Raw genomic sequence first — 25,080 nt, forward strand, 5'->3', positions numbered from 1 at the left:
ATAACGTCGTTGGCTGTTACTATGGAAACTTTGTCATCCTGAATTTAATGACCGTTGGTTACCCTCAAACAGAAGCTTGAAACTCTTTGTTACTTTTATTCAGAACTTTGTAATCACTTTTGCCGAGATATGTTCAGAAACATTCAACGTCTGTATTAATGCTTTTTTAAAGCAAGCTTTGCAATATTTTCTGTTTTTGTACAATCAAAACATTTTCTGAAAGAGGACTTTGTCCAAATTATTAATAGCAAAACAAAAGCAATAGCAGTTCTTTGCAGAAGAAAAAACAACAGATAAAAGGATGACTTTTGTCTGTAACTCATAATGAAACAAACTTTTGTTTCTTTGTTTATTTCGAATTTTTTCGAAAAATTACACAACAGCCATCTGCGCAAGCCACCTCTAATTTTAAAACAAGAGGAGTTTCATCTAGTCAACTGCACCTACCGTTTACTTTTGGAGTACTCTAACCGAATTTGAACATCACTCTTATAATGCCACCATTACCTAAAATCTGGAGCGAGATATTTTACGATAAAAGAATGTGAAGTAGGACTAACTAATGACATGCACAAAAATAAAGTTATGGATTTCACATAAAATACGCGTAGCAAAAAAACAACAAATTTATATAATTCGATTGTAACTTTTTTAATTTACTTAAACGACAGCAACGTCGTTGTTTAAATATAAAATAATTTAAAACTGTATTTCTATAATAATTTCGACTTTCCGTTCCCAGAGCCATTACAAAATTCCAATATAACACGAGAACCAAAACATACTGTTTTTACCAGAAGTTTATTTGCTGATATTTTAAGAAGATGACAAACATATTGACAGTATGATCGGTATGATAAGAGAATATTTCATTTTCATAATCTCTTAAGACGTTATTAAAGAGCGAATTGTTTTATTGAAATAAGATTGCTGTACAATGAATATCGTCAAAATGATTTGAATGAACCGGTTCCTTGTAATTTATTAAAGAAAATGTATTTTTCAGGCCGTAAATCGTATGTCAAAATACTGTAAATGAAGGAACCCACTATACTGTACTATAAGTGTTCGAATTAAAATCCAATTGAATGTAACATTTACCAAGTGAGGTTTTTGTTGTTCTATTGTCTCGATTGTTCCAAGAGCTTTTAAACTTATAGTATTTGGAACAAAATCTTAGCAATACTTCACAGCCACGAGTAAATTAAAAGCATGTTGTGTCATATAGTTCTAACTTTCAAATGCGTCCAATATGTAGTTGATGTTTTATTTTTTGCTCCTACGAATTAAATTATCACATAGCTTTTAACAATAAAGTTTTGTTGGTTGAATACTGGTTTATTTGTTGTTAATAATAACTTTTTTTACTGTTGGCGGTAATAAAACGGTTGGTCTAAAATTATAGAAATTCGGGAATGGTTCCAAACAAGTGTCATTTCTTATTTTTAAAACTCCCTCTAAGCTATTTAGAAAAATTATACCAAATACGTGAAAAATATAATACACAACATTTCGTATTTATAATAATCAGGCATTATACGAAAGCATTTAAGAATTAGTACAATTTTTAAACGTTTCTATTCATTTCTAGTTTTGTGTAATATATAAATATTTTTACGCCAAACCAGAAGTTAAAGCTTCCATTCCAAAAGTAGCCCAAGAGTTGGCGGTGGGTGGTGATGACTAGCTGCCTTCCCTCTAGTCTTACACTGCTAAATTAGGGACGGCTAGCACAGATAGCCCTCGAGTAGCTTTGTGCGAAATTTCCAAACAAACAAACAAACCATTCCAAAAATTACAAAAAAAATTACTTTCTCAAACGTTATAGGTTCCGCGAGCGCACAAATAAATTTTCACATTTCTGTAGTTTTCAGATCAATATAGAGTGTATTTAACAGAGAAATTTTCGCGCCTGTTACCTACTTTGTGCATACCTACTTCATTTCTCTGGTTTAGCCAAAAAACAAACAAACCACAAAAACACTTGTTTTCTAAATGAATGAAACTACAGAAAATATATGGAATTTTATCTTATTTCCAATCTTGTTTCAGGAAATCTTTTAATTTTACATTTTAACATTTTGTTTTCAGGTTTTATTAAACTATTAAGTTGATAACATGACAAAAAATATATATTTGTGTTTGTTCGACAAAGGTTTATTTTCATAATCGGACCAATCTTTTAATAATGTATTTTGTAAATTCAATAACTGGTTAACTTTTACAACAACTGAGGGCATTTGTGATGTTTAATCTTAGATTGACAGCTTTTTATCGTTACGAAACATTGTCACATCATTTTTTAATAAAAACGTCTTATCATTTCTGTAAACGCGATCAGTGTTTAGTTTTTACAAAAGACCACGTTGTTCACGGATAAGACGGTTAGAATTAAGTGAAACATTCGTTCTTATTCAAACGGAAAAAGCCTCGAAAAGAAGATAGAATAAAGATAAGACTACAAACCTGAGCTTCTAAGGTATTACTTTTTCTCTTTTTAAAAGAATGAAATATCCTCAGGAGCAACAACTATTTTTCTAAATAATATTCAAAACATGTTGGCCAGTTGGGTTAAGGCGTTCGACTCGTAATCTGAGGGTCGCGGGTTCAAATCTCCCTCGCACCAAACATGCTCGCCCTTTCAGCTGTGGGGGCGTCATAATGTGACGGTCAATCCCACTATTCGTTGGTAAGAGTTGCCCAAGAGTAGGTGGTTGGTTGTGATGTCTAATTGCCTTCCCTCTAGTCTTACCTTGCCAAATTAGGGACGGCCAGCGCAGATAGCCCTTGTGTAGCTTTGCGCAAAATTCAAAACAAACAATCAAAACATCTTTTGTTTAACTCAAATACACAGATTAAATGCATCATAAAGTACAGACTTTTATTATGATTTTCTATTTTAGGAGCATTATAAATATTTTAGTTTAGCTGTAAGCTAATAAAGCTAGAACGTGGGTTTCGATCCCCATGATGAACACAAATTATTCTTTATACAATTTGATGCTAAAACAAAAAAGAAGTAAAAACCTTTATGATTTTATTCCTACAACCATACGCATACAGATATGTGTGTTAAACATGTCTTAATAATATTTTTTTTGATTAGTTAAAGGATATTTAGTGTATCTTTTGACAAGAAATAAAATAAGATAATGTTGTAAGTCAGAGTAATAGTAACTTAATTATTAGCTACACTCGAAAAAGCATCAGAATTATAGTATAAACATGAGTATTGTTCACATTCTTAACTAGATGAAATCATTTGATTGGACTGAGCGCTTGACATCGTCTAAATTAATCATATTCAATGACATAGTAGTGACATTGCAATTTTTTAGAGTAATTATTTACAAATTAATTAATTTCTCGAAACTGTTAATTATTTTGACTATACCTTCGTTTATTCTAATATACAAAAGTTCGTGTGTTTTCAGAGCATAAAGCTCAATACACTATACGGACTTGAACAGCGGGTCTTTAAATAATAAATTTATTAACATACAACTGTCCCATTAAGTAACATACAGATATAACCGTTTTGTGACCAAGTATACATAGCAATGGTTTGTACCAAGCTGTATTAATGTTTTTAAGAAATGTATGATTTCATAAAACATTTATTATGTCATATCATATATGTTGTATCTAGAGTAATATTAAAAGATAATTGTTAATATGTTGTAAATTGAGTTTTAATAGGTTCTTAACATTTTCATAAAAATCTCTTGATACTGATAAACAACTTATAAATCAACCCTCTAGTGGCACAGCACTGAGTCTTTGAGTTGACTAAACGTGTTTTACTCCAGTTCCTGTTTAGGCTTGATCTAGTACTTTACAACGACATTTAGTTGTTTTTTTTTCTTTTTTGACTGTAGATGCTGCTGTACCTACTTAGCTATATCTCAGATCTCCACTGATGGTTGAGCTGGACAGTCCATGTTTATGTAGGTGTTTCATATTAAACAAGCTTATACAAGCTGTTATTATTCAGTTTGGTACTGACTTCACTTCTTCTATTGTAACTCGTCTCGGGGATTATAATATTACATTTATTTTAACTCAAGCCTTTGACCTTGTGATAGTTCGTGGGATGGTATATTCATGCGACTCGCGAAGTGACCAGTAGGACGTTAATTGTTTCATTTTTTGGTGTACGTCACTGATGACAGCGGTATTTCTATGTTAAACTATTTTGAGTGTGGAGTTAAGAGTGTTATCGTGTGTAAACGGGACCAGGAAATTTATAATTGTATTAGGTTTATGAGTGTGTCTTTTTCTAGTTCTCGATTGTCTACCTTTTGTGATCAAAGTGTTGGACCTTTTGGGTAAAAGTATCTTCATTAAAACAAAACATGAATGACGTGTGTGTAGTTTGTGTTTCTCTGAGGATCATCTGTACAAGGACTGTCTCCACTGACTTGTGATCGGTAAAGGTCCCTCGCTCGACGTTGTAGGGGAGTTGACGATTAGCCTGTAGTCGTGGCACCATTAACTTATAAGGTTGTAGGGGTGGACTATAGTAAGTGGAGGTGGACCATGAAGTTGGTGACATTAATGAACTTACTGTCACAGATACGGGTTTAATTCAACCATGTTATTCGTCTACTAAACGTGATGAAGAACGTCCTACGGAAGCTCGAAAACAATCTGGAAGTTTATTTGCTGAATGCAATCCTACATTCCTAACGTTGGAGGAGAAATCAGAAAATCAATCAACTTCTTCGTTGCTGGACAATGTTAAGCATGACATCTCTACCCTGCAGAGCTGGAAGTACTCTGAAGTGGTTAGTATGAAGATGAGATCTTTGCCCAGCGGACAAAAGATTGTTTGTAGATTCCTGATATTCATCTCGTGTGAGTAAGACTACTGATAGAATGCAAGTTTCAAATATACTTCTATTTAATTCATGTTTCTTTTTTTCATTTAAAATAGGTGTGGTAAACACTAACGGCTTGAGAATGTTTGGAAAATTGAGAAAATATTTAATGTATTGTAGTTCACGCTATTTATAATTTGTTTTCAAGATACATTTTTGTATAAATGACTATTTTCAATTGAATAGCAAGTTTTACTGAGGGTCTTTTTTCACATGTTTAAAATTAGTTTAAAGTAGTTATAAAAATTAAATTAGGACCTCTAGTTGTATAATAGTACGTGTAAATTATAAATAGCGTGAACTACAATTGTATAATAGTTTCATTTACACATACTATTTATACTTTTGTCTTAAAACGATTACACGTTCGAATTATTTTGTATCACTCATCCGTGATTTCATTACATGAAAAGTAATTGCTATTGAAATTTTGTACCATCCGTGAAATCTTACATTCATATTAATAAATATGGATTTTCTACTTTAGCTTGTTTGTTTTTGAATTTCGTACAAAGCTCCTCGAGGGCTATCTGTGCTAGCCGTCCCTAATTTAGCAGTGTAAGACCAGAGGGAGGCAGCTAGTCATCACCACCCACCACCAACTCTTGGACTACTCTTATACCAACGAATAATGGGATTGGCCGTCACATTATAAAACCGCACGACTGAAAGGGCGAGCATGTTTGGCGCGACGGAAATGCGAACCCGCAAACCTCAGATTAACCGATCCTTGAAGTTAGGGTTTTATAAAGACTGAAAACTGAAACCGGGTGGGTGTCAGTTTTCATGGAATACAAATTATCATTGGCGCAACGATACCTTGTGAATGCCGTGCAGCAAAATTACAGGAGGTTCTTAATATTGTTGCTAGCTATTGTGGGGTTCCAAGCTTAGCCTGAACAGTTTTGTTTTGTTTTTGAATTTCGCGCAAAGCTACACGAGAGCTACCTGTGCTAATCGTCCTTAATGTAGCAGTGTAAGGCTATAGGAAAGGCAACTAGCTATCACCACCAACTCTTGGGCTACTCTTTTACCAACGAATAATGGGATTGATCGTCACATTAAAACGCTCCCACGGCTGAAAGGAGGAGCATGTTTGGTGTGACGGGGATTAACTCGCAAACCGCAGATTACGAGTCAAGTGCCATATTCACCTGGCCATGCTGGGCTTTGGTCATGATACTATCCAAAACTTGCTTCCTTTCAATACAATAATTGCAGTTGACTTCTATCATTTATGTATGTTAAGTAACATATGCTTAAGAATAATAACATAAGATTATTTAACGTAAGTAAGGACAATACCCCGTAAAACAACTCTTTATAATTTAAATTCGTTGTATTCGAACCCGACATCTTGGTATTAATTTCAATTGATTTCATGAAAAATTGGCAGTATGTAAAACAAACTAGCCATTAAGAAATTACTTGATATATAATACTTTTTATTTTATTTTACTTGTAAGAATTATTTTGACAAACACACACACACACACACACACACCTATAAAGATTATGAAAGGTTTTAGCCCTCACACACATCCCGTTTCATAAACATCTACTTACTTTACTAATCCCTGTAACCATAATAAAGTTAACAAATTGATGTTTGCATAGGTTAATTACAGTCCAGTACCTGCCATTTCTATCCGGAAGATGACAGTATTCATGAAGTTAAAATGTCACCGTGACTAAGAGGTAAGAGAGAATTAACAGCTTGTTAGAAAATAAGTGAACGAAAATATTCTTATGTGTGAAAATAAAACAAACTAAGATAGTTATGAGTAGTAATTGTAACACCTTGTTAACAGAGATCTCTGATATTATCCTATACAATTAAGATAGTTATGAGTAGTAATTGTAACACCTTGTTAACAGAGATCTCTGATATTATCCTATACAACTAAGATAGTTATGAGTAGTAATTGTAACACCTTGTTAACAGAGATCTCTCATGTTATCCTATACAACGAAGATAGTTATAAGTAGTAATTTTAACACCTTGTTAACAGAGATCTCTGATGTTATCCTATACAACGAAGATAGTTATGAGTAGTAATTGTAACACCTTGTTAACAGAGATCTCTCATGTTATCCTATACAACGAAGATAGTTATGAGTAGTAATTGTAACACCTTGTTAACAGAGATCTCTCATGTTATCCTATACAACGAAAATAGTTATGAGTAGTAATTGTAACACCTTATTAACAGAGATCTCTCATGTTATCCTATACAACGAAATTAGTTATGAGTAGTAATTGTAACACCTTATTAACAGAGATCTCTCATGTTATCCTATACTTAGCTACTATTGCAGATGTGCTCTTATTCTTTTTTTACTACTTTCCACACTAACACGAGTGAAATCAATACATGTCTTCAGGAAGGAAGAGAAATAATTTAGCGACTAATAGTTTATTGGCAAACGAAAGAGGAATACTTTGAGTGTAGTCACTGATTTGTTCTTTATATGTATAAACTTTTAACGATAGGGGTAAAAAAAATTAGGCTTAATAGTCACAGGAAATTATATATGTGTATCCAAATATTGATGTTCTTCGGGTGAGAATGGTAAGTTTACGGACCTGTATCACTAAAATGTAAGAGTCGGTTCCCTACGGTACATACTGTACGTGTTGTTGTTTTTTTCTATATTGTAAGGCTCTGTTTTTTTATACCCTTATTGTATCATTTACAAACAATTTTAACACATAATTTTGACCCTCGGTGGTTAAAATATAAAAACGAGTCCTTATTTTGTTAAGATTCAGGTTTATAACTCCTCCATAGGCACCGCACAGGTTTTCGCATAGAAACAAACAAATGAATAGCTTCTTATTGATTGACTGAAATTAAGCGCAAAGCGGCACAATGGGCTAATTGTGCTTTGCTCACCATAGTTATCTCAAACATAGAATTTGTTCTGGCTCTCTGATGTACACACAATGAGTTCTCAAACAAGATCGTGTTATTCCGATAACTAAAAATCTAACGATTTAATATTTAAAGTATACGAGATAGAGAAGGACATTATGAGATTTGAAACAATATTTTACCATGTATTCAGACATTTTTCAACCACCGTTGCTGTGATCAATTATGTACTTCCAACTATAACTGATGGAAAACATTCCTGGATATCCTAAATTTGTTTTTTTAATTAGTAAACATAAAATTTCCTTCTTATAGTTTCACCATCTTTTTTATTATGAGTCTAAAATGTCTCTTTACTAAACTGTCTCGTATTTACTGAAAGCACTTGATATAAAAAAAAAGCCTCTGTACCTACTAAATCTAACCATCTTTCTCTCTATGTAATACTATACCCGCCATCTTTTTTTTCTTCGTCTGTTTCAGTTTCAACATCATAGATTAAACAGCATTTAGCACATCCTACTACTGTTGCTCAAAATAAGCTATGTCAGTTTCCCATTTTTAGTTACTTACTCGCAGAATATAGATTTATTGTAAAATTTACTCTTACATCTCAATGTGGCTAAACTGAACTGTTTTAAGTACCAACAGGTTATCCAAGAATCAAAACTGACTTATTTTATCTAAGCGCAGAAAAACTATGAACCCTGACCCTATGCCACAGTGACTTTAAACTCCTACCATTGCCATTCATCCGTAACCTTAGAGTCTGCAAAGACTGGAGATGCATTACTGGTTCAGAGATTACAAAACAATAACTGTTGCAGCTAAAATATCACTGTTTTTTTCTATCAAATAAATTTCCGTATTTTCGGTGAACAGAGAAAAAAAAACGATCGAAATTGAAGATTGTATGTCTCGTTTATTTCGTAATACATAGCTATACTAACAGTTAAGAGCCGCTACTGAGACCAGTTACACAGGGCGATAAATAGATTATTATAATTTTTAAACGGACTACTGAAAAACAAAACAAATATATGAATAAAATGTTATGCTTCAAGGATGTTTTGTCTTTTAAAAAACGAATAATATATGTAACGGATTTATTGTTACACGTTTAGTACTTAGGTTTGTTTCATTACAGTTTTATTTTCTGCATGTGACGTATACTGTACAGCCTGTTCCCGAAATTTGTAAAACGTTCGTGTGCGTAAGGATCAACAATGTACTAGATTTGTATGTCATACGAGTGATTGACAGTATTGTCGCAAACTTTGGTGAAGGTTCTAAAGTCTCGCGTGATTTGTATAAAAGCAACCAACCGAGAGACAAAAGGAAGAATATTAATGGGCAGCTACAGTCAGTGTGCTATAGGCCTAGAAAGCTATAATTCTGATTTAACGTTTATTAATTGGATAACTACATAATTTGACCAGGAGCATTATAGATTTCGAACATTACAAACAATTCAATTTCAGTGAATTACTTCGGACGTTAATATTTCAAATAAGACATTAAATATCATTGCTGGAAGGAGTAAGCTTGTACTCGTTGTGAAACCCGCCAAAAAGAAGACAGCATTAACTTAGGTGAGGATAACAATATCAACTCAGAATTAATGTTCTTGGCATGGATTTGAATTATCGATAAAATTTTTAGTTCTAGATTAGGTATAAGATTTAGTGTTGTCTGTAAGTTTGTAAATTTGTTGTATATAAATCATCATTTGTAATAACAGTTATTACAAATTGTATTGTTTTTATGTTTATATATTGAAATATATTTGTGTTAAAAAGGGAAATTATGTAGAGCAATCTTGTAGGGAAATAACATAAATTGAATACATATTAACATTTGATTAAATACTAAGTTCCAATTCAAATTTCTCATTATTTGAAGTAGCAATTCCTAACGTACGTCACGTAATAAATCGGAGACTTGTGCGAAATAAGTTATAATACGTAACATATATTCTATAGTTTAGAAAATGGAAATCAGTTGAAAATGCATTTTTTTTTATATTGTATTACATTCAGCGCAATTAACATTGCAGCTTGTTGATACATTTCACTACGGTGAAGTGCCTTGTTAACATAAGCGTTACTAGATGGCAGCACAAAACAGTTTCTTATATACTTTAAAATTTCGTGACATTATCCACAAAACCGAAGGATAACGTTCATTTAACAACGTGACCAATTGTTTTAGGTTAATATTATCATCACTATACATGAACACACACATTTATAACTGAAAGATGTTGGTTATATTCTATGGCATAGAAAAAGATACTAGCCTTTTATGGATAGCTATGAAACAGTACTGCTAAATCTTAAATGTCTCTATAAGATTATATATAACTCCAATAATAATATTTTGCCTAATAAACCATCACATTAAAACTACGAAGAACAGAAAAAGAGATCATGAATGTGATTGGGAATCTATATTGTCATAACAATAAAGGAAAATAGAAGTGAAAAAGTTGGGTGAAGTACGTTTTAACGTTCAGAAATACGTTGCGATACTCTTTCCTTAAAAAAATCACTATAATTATACCTTAATTGATGCAAAATGTTTCTTTTAGATAATCTATCATTGTGCAAGGACATGAAAGATAATTTAAACAGAGATGGTATATAATCGCATAACTTCGAGTTTACAATAAGTACATTCTAGACGTCTGTCGTGGAAATGAAATTTGATGTCAATGTCCTTCAGAAAGTTCCATTTACACGAAATGTCCGTTTAAACCTTTGTATACACATATCCTGTTTAACTTGGCTATAATGTACCCATAGGCTACGCTTTACGTGCCAGGTTTCTTCTGTTACTCTCGTGCGGTGGTAGTTCCAAGGTGTTGAACTATGTCGAGAGATATGACATCAGCAAATGCTTTGTCTTAAGTAATTTTAAGAATGTTGTTTCTGTTATCTCTGGGAAGACAGATTATATAATAGTGAATAATACTTTCCACAGTTCGAGAGAAGCTGACGGTCTAATAAATGTTTATGGGATTGATTAGCTCCAAATATAAAGTTCAGTCGAAGTTCATTCTGACGTAAATTAGTTAGTAACAACAACAAAAATTTAGCGTTTCCTTTTATGCAAAGCTTGATACAAAAATTTCTTCACAGAGAGCCTCAACAGAAACTAATTCTGGATTAAAGAAAGCAGTGTCTGGATATCTATCTGTAGGCGCCTTGTTTTATTTTGTTTAGGATCGATGCAAAAGCACTTAGTAACTCATTTTAAAGGCATTATCGGGTTAGAAGAAAATTATCATTTTATTTATGTGTCACGTCTACTCTTAGCTTGGTCATTTTAGGTGAGTAGTACTTTTTTGTGAGACACTACAAATATAAATGTTACGTTTTATATGCTGGACAAAGCTACACGTGACTTGCATAAAATTGTTTAAATCTCTTAAGGTTTATAAATGTATTTGTTTCATGAACAGCTGTCCCAACGGACCAAAACCTAGAGATCCAGTACGGCGTTATGTATTATATTATATGACATTTAGTGGACGTGCCTGGACATGGCTGATGATCACTTTCATACTACAAATTGCTCAAGATAAAAGGAGCAGAGCAGTGGGGTTTATAACGTAGAGAATAGGAGGGTCGAGTGCTATTGAATATAAACGAAATAGGTCTTTCTCTTTTAAGAAGTATATTTATTTTTTAAATTATGAAACAAATCAGCTAGAGTTCTGTTTTTGCACAACTTTGCATCAGTCTAATGCTGTTTCAAGCTGTCATTAACACCACATCTTGGTCTTATTTGACCTAGATGTACATTTTTCTCTTTACGTTACACCCCATCCGTCGAGCAAGAAAATATAATATTTTGGCCTCAGCATAGTCTATAATATAACGAGAATGTAAGAATGTTAAAAGAGTAAATCTTGATATTTTAGATAGGGGGCTGCTCTGCTGAGGGTATAGTTTAGTAAGAGGTCTGATAATACGAGAAATGTTGCTGTTTCAAAGGGTTCTAGTTTTAGGCATTGCAGAAAAAAATCATTTCTAGCAATAGTAAAAAAAAAACGTGCATGACAATCAACTTTGGTTTATTTACTTGTGACATTTCAAATGTCAGTTTCGTGACTAAATGCTATTTATTTCCTTAATTCAGGCACAGACAAATTTGGTAAAAAACATTCTTACCTCAACTGGCACTAACTTAACTTCATCGAAGTCAGTGTTGATAATTAAGAAATTGGCAAATAGCTAGAAAATATTTCAAAAGCGTTAACGTCGATTAAGAGTGAGATGAACAGAAACTGTAGTTCATACTTTTTATCAATCTTAATAATTTCACTGTTAGTGATGAACGAATTACACGTTGGTGTAACTAATGTTTCTTACTACTATTGTTGGTGTTGAGGGTTTACATATTACTGAGCATTTATCGGTCCTCGTGACTTCACTGTTAGTGATGACCGCGCTACACAATACTTTAACTAAGATTTGTTATAATTCTCAGTAACTTCGGTTTTGATAATAAGCGTCTTACGTTTTAAGTAACTTTTGTTTTATTGATCCCTTGGCTTATGTTCTGCATGAGTTAATCAGCTGTCTTATCTTTAGTCTTTCAGCTCAAAACTGGGGCCTGGCATTGCTTAGTGGATAAGGCACTCGACCCGTAATCCGAGGGCCACGGGTTTGAATCCCCCTCGCACCAAACATGCTCGCCCTATCAGCCGTGGGGACGTTGTATATGATGGTCAATCTCACTATTCATTGGTAAAAGAGTATACCAAGAGTTGGCGGTGGGTGGTAACGACTAGCTGCCTTCCCTATAGTCTTACACTGCAAAATTAGGGATAACTAGCGCAGATAGCCCTCGTGCAGATTTGCGGGGAATTCGAAAACAAACAAATGAACATTTCATATAGCATTTTGTTTCAATTATTATTTCATTTTTAAATACATTCGAATAGGAACTAAAATAAACATTTCCTTCTATGCCCTGAAAGAAAAATCGAGAATATCTTATACACACGTGTAAGATTTTTATTTAGTTAAAACTAAGACAAATGACACTGCTTATTTTCAAGTTGTATTTCGTCCAGACTTGACAACAGTATCGAGTTGTAAGCATCTGATTTGTTGAAGCAGCACTATTTTCGCTTCAATTCGGTTTTATCGAACGTGCTCTTGTTAGTCGTTTCAACGCTTCTTCGAGACTTTGTTAAAAAAAAAAGTCTTGTAATTTAATTCAGTCATAAGTAAAGAGTTACTGAAGCACATATGTTGTCCCGCAGAATTTTGCCTTGGACATTTTCAATCATGCAAATTAAATACACTGTCAAATAATTTTAAAGTTAAAAAAAACTAACATTAAAATAGGTTCTAAGTGGAAATGAGTTACAAAATGATTGAAACTGCCTGAGTTATAATAACAAAAATTATTTTCTTGAAAAAAAAAACAATTAATTTGAACCAGTGTTTACTTAGAATGTTTTTCCTCTGGTTTTAATAAAATAAAGAAGGAAAGCGTAGTGAACATTTATGACGAAGCCACATTACAACTTTGGTAGAAAACTGAAAAATTAGTTTGTGTAAAGCTAGCTATGAGAAAATATTTAAACACAATTTCATTGTCTGAGCAACAACTAAATAGGTCATGAAACTGCAAGTTATGTTATATTTATGTTATAATATTTACACGACTTTATTAAGCTGTCTGACAGGATACGCTACTCCAATACTTTGAAAATTATGTTTATTCGTTACATGTGTACATACATATTTCCCAAGCGCGGCCGAAAAGCTATAATTAGCGTGTCGCGCTGCATTTCGAATATTACAGGGTTCGAGACGCGAATTGGCTCAACACGTTCCATATTTTCAGTGGTTGGTTTGTTAAAGTCATAAGCATACTTTGTTTTAATGAACAAACGAAGTCCTTGTGGCAACAGATGATGTTAGCTGTTTACCTTCTGTTTACTTAGTCGTTCAAAATTAGGAACGCTAGACACAAGCTCTATAAGTCTCTGTTCTGGTTATTTAGTCTTTGTATATAAATTCAATATAAGATAATGGACTCTTGTTAATATTTTCAATTTGAGAGGCACCTTAAGTAACAGACTGGATAAATGGCCAGGTCAGAGAATCCTAAGATTCAAGAGTAGCCATCCTTTATTTATCACTTCTGAATAGAATGAGAGCACGGCAAACCAGCAACGCTTTACCGGCTATGTATCTAGTGTCAAAAAAAAAGCGGAACTGACTTCACAGTTATAACTCTGGGAGTGTTGAACATGTTTAGTCCCATATAGTTTCTCGAATTTTTGAACTTACGACTCGTAGGTCCAATATTAATCATGGGGTTACGTCGTCTGTGTATTTCTTATTACATAATTAAATTAAAACCTATATTGCTAATACATTGAAATACATGCTTAAAATTGGAAATTAAAACAACACAATTGTCTGTAGTAAGTGTGTTCGTTCATGGATCGATGTCTGAGTTAAAAATAGTTGTGTTAAATTCAATAATCTTTATTATTGGCTAGAGTTTTGCTTATTGTTTTCTAATTCTAACTCGTATGAATAAAAATGCAGCAGAATACCTCAACGGTCAGAATAAAACTTTTGTAACCTGCTGAGTCTAGTTAATTAGAATATTGAAGTTAGTTAAACATTAGAAACAAATTAACATAATCTGGAGTCTGAAAAATATGGAACCATAATCACTTTGACGAATTTTACAGAATGTTACACACGCCAGTCTTGTAATTCGAAACAAGCTTGGATTAACAGCAGGATTAACAAGACCTTCTCATATATATACTCTTTAAAACAAGAAACGCAAAAGGGAATTTTTTTTTATTTTAAAGAGAAATGTATGTAATAACGTTACAAGCTCAGAGTATGTGATGTTACACGTGTTAAGGCACTGATTGTCAGACCAAAATGACAATAAAAGTTGTGCACTTTGGAAGCGGAGGAAAACATCGGATTTTTCGCCAAAACGCATTCGTGTCCAATAAATTTGTTTGAGAGATCTGCATGTTCTGCAAGTGCAACATGTGCAAAATTCCTATAAAAGTGACGGGTTCTCGGTTTCCATAGCTCAGTGTTAAGCCACTGACATGCAATACAGTTATGCCAAGACTGACTGAAGCACAACGCAACAACGCCATTGGCCGCTTGGAAGCAGGCGAATCTCGATCAGATGTTGCCAGAGCTGTGAATGCCCACCCAAGCACCATCACAAGGCTATGGAATCGTCACCAACAACATGGATCAACTCGTGACCGTCCACGATCTGGCAGACCTCGTGTGACCACGCCCGCACAAGATCGCAACATCCGGTTACGTCACCTTCGGGATAGGACCACCACTACGACGTCTACTGCCTCAATCATACCAGGGCTGCGTAGGATTTCCGATCAGACCGTACGCAACCGTCGACGAGATTCTGAGGCCTCATGTGCAACCCATCATGGTGAACGTCAACGATGTTTTTCAACATGACAACGCCCGTCCTCACACAGCCCGACTCACCACTGTCTTCTTGAGACACCACAACATCAACGTTCTTTCCTGGCCCTCCAGATAACCAGATTTAAACCCCATTGAACATATTTGGGACGAGTTGGACCGACGTCTGCGACGGCGACAACCTCAACCGCAGACTCTACCTTAGCTTGCAGCAGCTTTGCAGGCTGAGTGGACAGCACAGGATGTGATTCGTCATCTGATCGCTTCCATGGGCAGGAGATGTCAAGCAGTTTATGATGCTCACGGGGGGCATACTCGTTATTGACGTTGAGTGACGTTAAACTTCACCTAGTGAGCGTGGACTTCGCCTTTGCAGACTTTGGATGTTCAGCAGTGAATGTGCAAAGTTTCACACATGTCATACAAAACTACCCGAAATAAACTTGTTAACAATTTGTCTCAAATTTTGCCTTTTGCGTTTCTTTTTTTTTTTTTTTTGAAGAGTATATGTAAAAACGGCTCCTCTACGTAAAATATTTCTCAACCCAAACGAGCCGTTTTATATATATTTTTTCTCTATGAGTGGGTTTTCTCGACATCACTGAAGACCTTTTCATGTTCGGACAGCACCATGGTTAGTTTAACAAAGGCTGCAAATAACCTATGGTCCTAGACTTTTCAGACACCCTGTAAATCAGTTATTAAGTGTATTTTTTATTTCTTCACGAGTTTTGTGGTTTCTAGATTAAAATGTACTCAGTGAAATACGCGTTAGTTTATTTAAATACTTATAATGAGTATTATGATGGGCGGGCGATAAAAAAAACATGGATAATTTTTAATTGGTAGTTTCTGTGATATGACGCCACAAAAAGAATAATTGATAGTTTTCACACGTTAAATCGATTTTCATAATGGACGCTATATTGTCTTGTCACCTATTGATATGATTTCTTAATAATAATGTTGTTTTTTCAAAAAATTGATAAAAGTATGTTCTCATACGTCATTAAGGATAAGATATTACGGTACTTGAACGGAGTGTATTGAATATATATAGTATTTCTGAATCCATATTTCTCCCTTTTTCACTGAAGTTAATGCAAAGAATGATTTCTAACATTTACGGCGTAAGTGTTGTTCTAGCCACACGTCTGTAAGTACTTTGAATTTATTATAATCGTTAAAAAATATAAGTGGAACTTTCAAAAGACAGTTATGTTTTTAATTAGTTTGTTTCGTTTTTTTACAGTTAAACACAAAGCTCGACACTGAACTATAGGTCCTGTACTTATTGTGAGTATCAAAACCCGATTCTTAACGTTGAAGTCCGCAGACTTTCCACTGAGCCACAGAGGAACAGGCGGGTTACTTGTTTGTACTATAAAAAATGTTAATGCTAATTGTGGACCAGAGATGGCAGCACTAAATAGTGTCGAAATTACGACACAAAATCAACATGTGTTTGTAGTTAAGCACAAAGCTGCACATCTGATTATCTGTGCTCTGCCAACCACAGGTATTGAAACCAAGCCTCTAGCAATATAAGTTTGCAAATATGTCGCTGTGTCAGTGAGGAGTGGGGGAGAACTTAACATTCTCTTAATATAGAGAATCCACTCATGATAATTTTGTAAAATGTAGATCCAAATCATCAATATGAGCAGCGTATTTACAGTTCAATATTTTAAATCGACTTTATAAGTTTAAATAAAAAACAATAAAGAAAATAAGAAGTGGAACAACAAAATAGTTACCAAGAATGTTTTGATATTATTTGTTCCATTTATATAATGGTTTCAAAATAACACTTCGATTTTTCCATAATTATTTCATATTACCACCAAAATACGTTAATTATTCAGAATTACGTATCTTAACATAAATTTAACTCAACTTCATTTTATGTGCGTTATAATGACGACAAAACTCAAATTCTTTGTTCTTAATAAAGTTAACAAAAATTACAATCGAAAAATTGAAAGAAAATATCACATTTGTTACCCAAGAAATGTTCCTTCAACTTATTTAAAAGCGTGATTTTTCTTATATTAAGGCCACATTAGGCTATCTCCTGAGTTCACTGAGGGGAATCGAACCCCTTATTTTAGAGCTGTAGATCCGTGAAAGCAATGAAACGTTAGTTTGAAATATATCAGTAACTGAGTATTTTTATAGTGGTGATTGTGGCTTGTAGAAAATAACGCACAAAAAATATATATTTAAAGAATTTAGGTTATGTTGGCTTTCAACAAGCCGTAGGGTTTATACAATAAATGTATCTAAGTATGCAGTAATTAAAAGCAGCCATGTCTCTTATCTGTTCAAACCCATCACAAATCAACTTTTCTTGACTTCTGTTTCAGTGAAGGTGCTACCATCTGTTGATGGAGTTGAAACTTCTTAAATTGGTCGTTTTCTTATGACGTTCAATCCAGAAAAATTATCCTCGAATCATGTCAATGTAATTTAAAGTAAGTACGTGAATGTATTTTTAAAAACTTAATTATTTCATATTATGAATGGACAAATAAACATGACGAAACGAGAACTGTACAGAAAATATAACTTTACGGAGTATGATATTTAATGAACATGGTAGAAGAAAGAAAATAAAAAAATAAATAATAAAAAAAATACAAAGACAACGAGATAATTAAACACCAAGGAAAAGTAAGAAAAGCTACGGAAAAAATCAGTGAAGAAAAGCCAACATTTAATTAAAGTTTTCGAACGCGAGCAGAAATGGGTTTAAAAGTAAAACAAATACAAGAGATTCTTGTTAAATTCTGTTGAACAGCTAAGGTTTTTTTTTTAATGTAAAATAGTCTGAAGTTAAGATAAATTGAGGAACTTCGAAACATTTTTAAAAAAATAATTAACTAGATTTTTTTCACCCAAAAAAGTCTAATGATTTCGTAAATCCCTTCTTTACTTCTTACTCTCAGATACCACAGGGTACTGTTTATCACCTTTAACAGCTCTCATCCATAGAAAAATTATTGGTTTAAACTTTTTGAGTTTTTTTTACAAGGAGTTAAAATTCTCTGTTAATATAAATGACATTTCTCAGTGATTGAGGCCCTTTCTCAACTGGAATACTTGACAATAAATTTTAAAGTGATGTATAGATATTTTAAAATGTCGCAAAATTCTGTTTAAAAACGTTTCAGAGCGTACTAGCTATTTTCTTTACCAATTTTTAGTGATAAAATAACATAATAACATTTGAAAAAGTACTTTTAACCTTCTTAAACTAACAATTATTCCCAGACCTTTATCACACCAGTTCTATTAAATGCAAGTGTACTTCAAGATAACTAGTTTTTGAACTCTTTGAGAGGACCGAAGACGGAATTCACATAATGCAAGATAGGAATTATCCACTTGAACTTCTCAGTTGTAAAGGTTAAACAGCAGGTAAAATTGAGCGTAACATTATCATGTTGCTGGACAACATCTAATAAAAGTCCACTATTGACCAATTAAAACAGTTTCGCGTCGGTTACAACATTACTTATATCTAGTTGCACGTGAGACAATATGTGTATTTCTTTCTCATATTTTCGGAAACCTCATATACTGCAATGTTGAAGAATAGTTTTTTTTGCTGTATATTTTTAATTTTTAAAAATACTGAATAAGAGACAGGCTATGATGAATAGAGGAATATATTTACTCAGCGGTAAATCTGAAGGTTTACACAGTTACAAACCGAGGTTTCACACCCTTGGTGAACACATGATTGTGTAATTTTGTGCATAACTTCAAGCATATGTTTATATTATAAATATTTCAATGTCATTCAGCTCATTAACATTTTCAAAGTCTTGATATGGCCCTAAATTTTGCACATATGTCTATAAATATGAAAATATGATTTTGAGGAAGTGATATGACCATCCAGGTTCAAATTATGTTAATAGAATATATTTCTATCTACTGTTAACGGTTAGGCATGGCCAGGGCGTTAGGACACTCGACTCTCAATATGAAGATCTCGGGTTCAAATCCTCGTCGCACCAAACAGTTTTGCCATTTTAGCCGTAAGAACGTTATAATGTGACGGTTAATTCCACTATTCGTTGGCAAAATAGTAGCCCAAGAGTTGAAGGTGGTTAGTGATGATGATTAGCTCATGGGGTTGTTATAATGTTACGGTCAATCACATTATTCGTTGGTAAAAGAGTAATCAATAGTTGGCGGTGGGTGGTGAACCTTACCCCTAGTCTTACACTGCTAAATTAGGGACAGTTTTTGCAAATAGAACTTGTGTAGCTTTTCGCGAAATTCAAAAACCAATCAAACAAACAAACCACTCTTAATTGGTAAGCATCAAATATATTATATAACTCTTTCTTTAAATATTCATTAAATAAGTGGACGATTTCCCAGCAGGATGCAGCACGTGTTACTTGAATGCTTGGTTTTCATGTTCCGTTTAGATAAATCTCCACACCTGTTCAGTGAAAATAGATGGTTTTGCAGGAGTCTAATGACCCGTAATTGTGAACGAAATTCACTATCACAAATAAGTTACATTAATTTCAGACCTGACGTTGTACAAAGTTTTCTAATACAAAAACTGGAAATGTTGACAAGTACATGTGATACCAAATATTATGCAGTGATGCACGAAACTCGTTGAACTTCTTTCACGCACGTGTCGTTAGATCCAAAAATTGTACGCATGTACTTAAGGTACTTTTAGTGTTTTCTTTGTTTTCAACATCGTCATATCTATCTAAAATATCACTGTTGGTACTACAACGAAATACACAGAACTGTGATTCTCTGTGGACAAAACAGGTACAAGTCATTTATGAACTCAAATTAAAAATCATTCTGGTTTCCAGTTAAAAAATGTGAAGTTATTAATACAGATGATGTAACTAAGAATCTCTGCGACCGTTGTTATTTGAGTTTTATTTTGTGGAAGGAGTGTTAAAATAATTTATTTTGAATAAAACGTGCCATTATTTTATTAGTACAAAGATGCATAGTAAGTTCACCGTGAAGAACTAACCCTAAATCCATAAACTTACTCCTTATCAAACAGGGGATTATTTTAAATAATAGGTTTAGGATTTGGTTGTGGTTCCAGGTTCTATCCAAAGAGTGTGTCATAATCGGTATGACTTTCATTAATTCTTAATGCATGTCAAATGTATTTTTTACAAACAGGACTTTCTACAAACAATAACATTTAGATAATAGCCTGAGCTTTCGATTTTTTAAATTATATTTCAAGTTTCACAACCATTTATTGTAATATGACTTACCAATATAAATTATTTAGAGTTAAAATCATTAATAGCTGATCAGTGGAAAGGCTCACCCTCTGTTCCTTTTGCAGAATAATTTAATTTTTAACACAATAAAACTGCAGCTAAAAATCAACGATAACTTCTTTTTTTAATCTTACAATTTTGTTAATTACAATGCACCATTTATAAATAGCAATAAACTATAAAACACTAATTTAAATACACGCCTATAAAATATAACAAGCACCGAGTTCATCGAACATAATAAAGGTAATGTATATGAAAACAAAAACCAAACTTATAAAGAAGTGTACATTTCCTTGAATTTCAATATGTTGAATGTGTAATAGAATAAACTGAATTTTACAGCATTTACGCATGATATTACACCTTCGTCTATATAAAAAGGCCCGGCATGACCAGGTGGTTAAGGCGCTAGACTCGTAATCTGAGGATTCCGGGTTCAAATCCCCGTCATACCAAACATATTCGCCCTTTTAGCCGTGGGGGTGTTATAATGTGCAGTTAATTCCACTATTTGTTGGTAAAAGAGTAGCTCAAGATTTGGTGGTGACTGATAATGACTAGATGTGTTCCCTCTAGTCTTACACTGCAGATAGCCCTCGTGTAGCTTTGCACAAAATTCAAAACAAACCAAACAAACGTAAACGAAAATATAGTTTTGGTTTTGAGTCGGAACCCAAAATTAAATGCACGTGCTGTTTTGAAATTTCAAATTGAATTTCTTTCATCTTTGTACGAACCGTATATAACTACAAGTTGTATTAAAATATTGAGAACGGTTATACCGCTTGTCTCAGTCTTATTGATTTTGATTTCATTAATTAAGCTTGACTTTATTTCATTTTACTTTTTATATTTAATTAAACATTTTAAATTATTGCTGCTACATTCTGAAATTAAGGTAAACTTTACCAAAGGTATCGCTTAAAATATTTTAACTTGTATATATCTATGGAATTTTAAATTTTGTCTTTATTGTTTTGTTTAACACATACGAGGCTTATTGTTTTGAATTTAGCTTAATATCAGAAATCAAGACTAACCTAATTTTCTTAAATTGAGAGAACCTCGTCATATATCACTGGGATTTTAATCTTTGTATTTTGTTTTCTACTGAAGTATAATTTTAGTTATGCAAATATAAATATGTATGTCTTAAGTTACATAATTGACGAGGTTGATGATATGAAGTAAGGTCTAAGGAACACTGCTTGAAGTTGAGAGAGGTAAGAAAGAGTTGGTCAGTCCCTAAGTAATTACGAGATTACAGCGCATCAGAAAATGATTGGAGTGAGCGGCACCACTAATAAAATAGAATGTTTACTTTCAACACAGCCCTACATTCTACTACCCGTTAACTTTGATACGTCGAACATACATGTTGTGGATTTAAAGATAAATAAAACAAAAACATTTACAAGAAGTAAACAATATTTCACACTCACATCAGATTCCCTTACGAAGAAAATTAAAATATTTTAAGTTACATGAACGTAACGACAGAAAGAAATACAAACTATTTTTGTTTGTTTGTTTTAAATTTCGCGCAAAGCTACACGAGGGCTATCTGTGCTAACCGTCCCTAATTTAGCAGTGTAAGACTTGAGGGAAGGCAGCTGGTCATCATCATCCACCGGTCAACCCTTGGGCTACTTTTTTTCCAACGAATAGTGGGATTGGCCGTTATATTATAACGTCCCCACGACTGAAAGGGCGAGCATGTTTGATATGACAGGGATTCGAGCCCGCGATCCTAAGATTACGAGTGGAGCACCGTAACCACCTGGTCATGCCAGGAAACTATATTTCCACCAAGATCTGGTTATGACAACAAGTATGTAAAGTGGGATTTCACAACATAAAATTAGATCATCATTGTCTATTTCTAACAGTTAACATGTACAGTAGCAGTAATTTTCAATATGAACTAGAATCCATATCTGATACATTTTCAACAAATCCCCCTTATCTAAGCATTTTGTCACCAGAATCAATAGTCAAATATATGAACAAATTCAATAACAGAAAAAAACGGAAAAATAAATCACCGTAAGCTCCAAAGGTGACAACGACAGACAACGGCTTACCTGCAGTTGCTAGCTGTAAAGTTTTCAAAATAAAATAATCATTGATAAAGCTGTCTATTTGACTTCTATTTAAAGCCATTACTCGTTACGAAATTGTTAGAAACAATTTGATTTACTTGATAATGTTTGGATATTGTTAAATTATCTTATTTGCTTATATTTCTATTTGTTTAATTTTATAGTCACCAAATATTTAACGTATTCGATTAAGATATAGATATTTTTACTTGATAATACCAGTAATAACAGTTTAAAGTGAAGTTACCTCTCGCTCTACATTCTATTCTGTTTATACAAGTCTCTTACGTAAGAAATAACTTTAATTTCCTTGAATTTCAACGAAAATTAAAGTAAAGGTTTATAATCTCTGAGAAACGAAACACTCAACTCTTTTATTTAATCTGATATAATTTACGAAAATAATACACCATTTAATTATCAGATTTCCATCTAATGAATTAACATATTTTATTTATAAAGAAACAGTATTGCAACGTACAAGATAAATTGAATTTCGGCTTTTGGTTTTTGAGATAAAGGTGGGTGGTCTGCAAAAGTATGTATGTTAGCTCTACGAAGGTGAAATTTTGTTAAGCTTAAAGAAAATGTAGGTAGCATAACAAGATGCATTTCAATTAATCAAAATTCCTCTATTGTATATCCCTATAATTAGCACATTGCTATTTGCATTTAAAGTAAATTTTTTTTTTCTGATAACCAGCTTCAAGGAACAGTAATAGACTCTATAGTTAAACTTCGGTAAATGGAGAGGATTAGGTGAATGTCAAAAAAGAATTGGATGTTCGGAAAAGGCATTTTTCCCTTTACGTGGGTTTCAGCTGTAAACAGACAGATGTATGTTATATTAAGTAGACGGTAGGCACTGTCTACGTAGAAATGGCTCGGACTGTTCATCGAAATAATATTTCAAATATATTCTCAATATGCCATCAGAACTATACAATATTAAACAGTGTTTTCTTTGATCACAATATCTATGTAATGATTGAGTCGCAAATTCTTGGAAGTCCATAAATATCATAGAAAAAAAGGTTTGAATTTATTGTTCATATTTTTTCTGCTTCTGTCTATTACATGATAACTAAAAAAAAAAAAAACAATAATGTCAACCAATTTCACTGAGGTAACAGTTTTAAATGAATTAACCGCTTTTATGAGTATTGTTAATAACTGATAATAATATGAAAAGAAAAAATAATAATTCTAGCGTGAACAATGTTATCATTATCCCTAGAAGTTAGCAATTCTACATAACTTTGGTATTCCTTCGAAAAAGTTAAATACAGGGTGAAATAGGAATTGCCAGCCAATAATAGATAAACAATACAGGGATAAATATTACAGTTGAAATATCATTGTATTTAGGACGTATTTATAACTACGACCTTTCCATGTCTATTGAACAACTGCATTTGTATTTGCACGCAGTGTAATAGAATGTTAACAAACAGAAATAGGACAAATCAAATTCTGTTGTGAGTGAATACTTACATATGTTGCTGCATAATAGTTATTGTATTTGCTATTGTTTAGGAATGATGTAAATTCCATCCCTATTATCTTGTTTGCATGGTTTGGAAGGATTTATATTAGCCATACATAAAACTACTTCCTTTTTTAAGTTCTTATTTACTTTTTGTATATGTATTCTTACGCTGAGACATTTATGGTATTTCTTATTGGGGAAAAAAATTGAAATATTTGTTTATTTGTTTTTTTTTTTAATTTCGCATAAAGCTACTCGAGGTCTATCTGTACTATCCGTCCGTAATTTAGTAGTGTAAGACTAGAGGGAACGCAGCTAGTCATCACCACCCACTGCCAACTCTTGGGCTACTCTTTTTCCAACGAATAGTGAGATTGACCGTCACATTATAACACCCCCACGGTTGAAAGGGGAGAGCATGTTTGGCGCGATGGGGATGCGAACCCGCGACTCTCAGAATACGAGTCGAACGTCTTAACCCGCATGGCCATGCCGGGCCGAAATTGAAAAATGAGAAAGAAAATATGAATTATTTTAATGCATTGCTATGCAGCTCGTGACAGTAATGTTTATCTTATTGTATATATAAATAGACACATTGTATAAACAGAAGTACATGTTCACGAAAATAATGGTCTTCGTCCTTCCAACATTCTGCACATCCAATGAAATCTTATTTTATTAAACAGTTTTCGCAAATGTTATAAAGAATATATCTGTTTTAGTACTAAGCGATTCTTTGTTTCTTGAAGCGCAAAATATCGAGTCCGAATTTTATCATATTAGACAATGTATCATTTAAGCATAACAAGAGGCCTCTTGGTTTATCTAGGTTGTCCTATTCACTGCACCAAATTATTAAACTGTAAATTGAACCCTTATAGTTCAAATATTTATCACACCTTCTGTTAAGCTCCCTTAAATACACTGCTTCCACAACAGCTGAAGCCAACCCACCTCACAAACCCGCTACCCTGTA

At 33.2% G+C, this 25,080-nt stretch overlaps 1 long non-coding RNA gene across 1 annotated transcript; it reads left to right on the forward strand.

Annotated features, from left to right (window-relative positions):
- Nucleotides 1-3,789: 3,789 nt before the first annotated feature.
- LOC143231518 (uncharacterized) lies at nucleotides 3,790-8,641 on the forward strand. The gene is made up of 3 exons (XR_013016960.1): nucleotides 3,790-4,857; nucleotides 6,498-6,578; nucleotides 8,408-8,641. It is a non-coding gene; the product is annotated as an uncharacterized LOC143231518 (long non-coding RNA).
- Nucleotides 8,642-25,080: the final 16,439 nt, after the last annotated feature.

Source organism: Tachypleus tridentatus, chromosome 11 (genome assembly GCF_004210375.1).
Source record: "Tachypleus tridentatus isolate NWPU-2018 chromosome 11, ASM421037v1, whole genome shotgun sequence".
Taxonomy (NCBI): domain Eukaryota; kingdom Metazoa; phylum Arthropoda; class Merostomata; order Xiphosura; family Limulidae; genus Tachypleus; species Tachypleus tridentatus.